The sequence below is a fragment of the Loxodonta africana genome, chromosome 3 (genome assembly GCF_030014295.1).
Source record: "Loxodonta africana isolate mLoxAfr1 chromosome 3, mLoxAfr1.hap2, whole genome shotgun sequence".
Lineage (NCBI taxonomy): Eukaryota > Metazoa > Chordata > Mammalia > Proboscidea > Elephantidae > Loxodonta > Loxodonta africana.
Window position 1 is genome coordinate 179,495,284 of NC_087344.1, and position 4,187 is coordinate 179,499,470.

The 4,187-nt window shown below is 48.7% G+C and overlaps 1 non-coding gene across 1 annotated transcript; it reads right to left on the bottom strand.

Moving 5' to 3' along the window:
• Positions 1-1,201: 1,201 nt before the first annotated feature.
• Positions 1,202-1,273, bottom strand: TRNAE-UUC (transfer RNA glutamic acid (anticodon UUC)). Its single transcript has one exon. It is a non-coding gene; the product is annotated as a tRNA-Glu (tRNA).
• Between the last annotated feature and the right edge of the window lie 2,914 nt (positions 1,274-4,187).

Sequence of the window (4,187 nt, forward strand, 5' to 3'; positions counted from 1 at the left end):
TGAAAGTGTGTGTGTGGCGGGGGGAATACTCTTAGGGTTTCTCCAGTCTATGTCTGGCCAGCAAGTCTGGTCTTTCTTTTTGAGTTAGAATTTTGTTCTACATTTTTCTCCAGCTCTGTCTGGGACCCTCTGTTGTTAATTACAGGAATATGTTTTATAAAAAATAATAAATTTTTGCTTAAACATTGCACAAAAGTTTTATAAACAATCATTCTGGTGTCACCCCCTCTGATAATACCACTTGGCTTGGTCTGTACCTCATTCCCCACACAGGTCCCTAGTAATGCCACCATAAAACAGGAAGGTGTGATTCAAATACTGGACTGAAATTGAGTGGCATAGAAAAAGAGACACCTCAAGAGCCAGAGGTGGGACAGCAGAGAGGTCCTGAGGCCAAAGGGCTTGAGAGGAAAGAGGGCAGGTCAGGCCCCAGGCAGAGCACAGGGTAGGGCCTGGAGGGAGGGTTCTACTGGGGCGGGAAGTGTGGATCATTTTGAGTGTGTCTGATGAAATATAGAGCAAAACATATGCCTTTTCAACCATTTTATGTGCACAATTCAGTGACATTAAGTTCACCTTGTTGTGGAACCATCACCACTATCTGTTTTCAAATTTCGAAATGTACTGTGGAGTGTGCAATTAATTTTACTCAAAGGATTTGGTCTTTCGCACTGGTTCCCAGGAGGTAATCTCTAAACTCTTGAATTTCCCCAGTGATTGGAGTCTGTAGCTCATGGAAGGGGCTCTAGGTCACACCTCAGAGTGTGCAAGAGGGGCCTCTTCGAGAGGACAAAATGGACAGGTCTCCAAGAGGCTAGTTTAGAGGGATATTGCCAAAGGAAAACAGTAACCAAAACAATCATGGGATTATCTGCAAATTACTCTCAAATGTGGTAGCAAATACATACATATGGAGAGACTGACAAAGCTAATGTGAAAAATGTTCTTTGGTAAAACGTACGGGAAGAATATATGAAGTTAGTATTCTTTCAACTTTTTTTGTTTCAAAATTTTTTGCTAAGGAAGATTGGAGCTTTTGTCTCAGGTTCTACTTTGTTCTCTTGAGATGAAAATTCTGAAAGCGAAAGGTTACAACTGCTCATCGCCTTTCACTTCTTCAAGCCTAGGCAAGGCCCTGGCTGTTTAGCATTAAACGGGGCTAAAGAAGATTCCTGAGGAGAGACGTAGCAAAAAAGCCTTTTTCCCTGACCGGGAATCGAACCCGGGCCGCGGCGGTGAAAGCGCCGAATCCTAGCCACTAGACCACCAGGGAACTGGCAAATAGCTTTTTTTTTTTCTCCCTCCTCCTGACAGCACTGGGTTCTGGGTTCCTTTTGGCAATACCTCGCTTTGAAACAAACTCGGGGGACCCAGGACGCCTACTTTCTGGGGTGCCGCCCTCTCCTCCTGCGATCCTCCCCAAAGGCCCTTTCCTCCCCGCCTTCTCCAAAAGGCGAGCCAGCCTGCCGCACACCGAGAGCTCTCAGGTCGCCACAAGTCTCGGAGCGAGGTGGCTCTTCCCCGCCCTACCTCAGACCTGACCTAGACGTGCGCCTTTGCGTCGCGGGAGCGCGTGGAGACATGGTGGCCGGGACCAGGGCAGGGGCGAGCTTGCAGGGAGGGGGCGCCCAGGGTGGGAAGGGCGCCGAGCATGAGCCCCCGAGAGTCCAGTATCAAAAAGGGCTCTAACGGGTGCAGCCCGGACGGAAAACTCTTTTAAAGAGGGCCCCGGGACCGGAATTGAACTCCAGATCTTTCTCCTAAAACTCGCTGCACCTTTCCCATCATCGTTGAGTAGATTCTGAGACTCATAGCGGCCTTACAGGGAAGGGTAGATCTGCCCACAGTTTCCAAGGAGCGCCTGGTGGATTTGAACTGCCGATCTTTTGGTTAGCAGGCGTAGCTCTTAACCACTATGCCACTAGGACTTCCTTTCCCATCATTTAAAAAAAACAAACCGGTTCTCCTCCGGCACGACTCATGGCAACCCTATAGGACAGAGTAGAAACCCCCATAATATTTCCGAAGAGCATCTGGTGGATTTGAACTCGGATATTTCTAGTTAGCAGCTATGACCCTTAACCTCTACGCTGTCAGAGTGCCTCTCCCGCTTTAGTTGATGGGAGCTCCATCCTTCCATCTACTTAGACAAAAAAATCCCGAGCTCTTCTCGGCGCTGTTCTTTTCCACAGAACCCACATCTAAATAGTTAGGAATTTGTCCCTTCTTGGTCAGATGTGGACGTTGGCCTACACAGTCCCTCCCTTTCTTGAGCTCTGAATCTGGACCAACGACTCTCCTGATAAAGGCGGGACATCAATATAAGGCGCGACCCCGGGCTCGCTCAGACCTTGGGTTTCAGACCCTTAATCCCAGGGTCGTGGTGCTGGACTGCCTTAGCCCTTTTTCTTTGGCTCCGTCCCTCAAAATCAGCCTGTTCCTGGCATGTATTGGAGAGTCAGAGACATGCCTGAGACTCCTCCGCTCGACTTGTCTTAGGAGTCACGAACCCCCCACTCCTTTTGGGTTCTGCCTGCAGAGAAGCTTCCAAAGGCGCCTTTTTTCCGTTTCTTGAACCCGGAGAGGCGCAGGTGTGCGATGCGCCCGGACGCACGCGGTAGTTTGTGGTTCCCCAGTAGCCCGCTCTCCCCTCCACCTCTGTAGGGGAAGAACAACTGTCCCCTTTGTCCTGTTTAGGAGGGACCCAAAGGGTCCTGACGGAGCAGAAAGGCGTTGAATCCTCCCTCTCCTCTGGGTGGGCGGCGGAGGAGGAAGACAGATCAAGGAGGGAAGGAAAGAGGACAAGTACGTTATGAATTTCCGAAGTCAGCATCGTCTGGAACGCGGTCCTAGGTCGCTGGTGAGCGTGATGTGGTCCCATTGTATCCTCGCTTCCACTTTGAACCAGAAAACAAAGCCGCGCGCTCCGCGTCCTGGTTTCCAGTGAGCGGGCAAGTCTGCTCCTTCCCCAGGGTGGGAGCACTTCAACTTCGGGGTGAAGGCCGCTCGGTAAGCACTGCACCAAGAGCAGCAACTGCTAGAGAAAATAGCACGTTTTTCGCTAAACTTTTTTTTTTTTTAACTTTATCCCTAAAGGAAACCATAGGGAGAATAACATTAAAGTCTTTCAGCAAAAGAAACTCTTTGCCTAATGGTGGTTGCTGTGAGGCGAAGGTGAAAATCTGTCCAGACATTGTGGCTCTGTGCAAACCGCCTGCGTTAAAATTAGCTCTCCGTGACCTTGGGTTTTTTGGGACCTGTTCAGCAGAAAAATAAAAAAGGCAAGCAAAATGAATCTCTAGTGTTGAAACATAACTGTCCTTCAAAAAGAATCTCAAGACTGAGGAGGGAGAAAGCAAGCGATCCTGAACTCTGCGTGAGCTGCCCCTGGGTCCTGCGGTTTTTACTCGGCCTCCTGGCCTGGTGTTGAAAAGATTTCAATGCAGGCCCCGAGACTGGCTTGGCCTGTGTTGGTTTTTTTATATTTTCCAAGAGCCAAATGCCCTAAGACACGTGTTTCTGCCTTTGTTAAGGTAGAGCTAAGACATGAAGGTGTGAATAAAGTATTGGACTTGAGTCTCATGGAACAAGAGACCCTGCAAGTGTCCTGGGGAGGTGGGGCTGAGAGGTGCTGAGGCAAAAGGGCTTGAGCAGAAAGAGGGCAAGAGTGCAGGTCAGGCCCCAGGGGGAGCGCAGGGTAGGGCCAGGAGGGAAGGTTCTTCTGCTGTTCTGGGGTGGACTAGAAGTGCGGATCATTTGAGTTTGTGTGATGAAATATATAGCAAAAACACTTGTCATTTCAAACACTTTCTGTGCACAATTCAGTGACATTAATTAGGTTCACCATGTGTGGAATCATCCCCACTGTCCGCTTCCAAATTTCCTCATCATCCTAAACAGAAATTCAGCGCCGTTTAAGCAATAATTGCTGCTTTTTCCTTCCCACCCACTCTGGTAACCACTGAATAAACTTTGGTCTCTATGCATTTGCCTATTCTAGATATTCCATATAAGTGGGGTCATGTAATATTTGTCCTCTTCTGTCTGGCTAATTTCATTCAGCACAATTTTTCTAGGTTCATCCATGTCTTAGCATGCATCAGAACTCTCCTTTTTCTTTATGGCTGAATAAACCAAAAGGTCAGCAGTTCAAATTCATCATCCCCTTCTTGGAAATCCTATGGGGC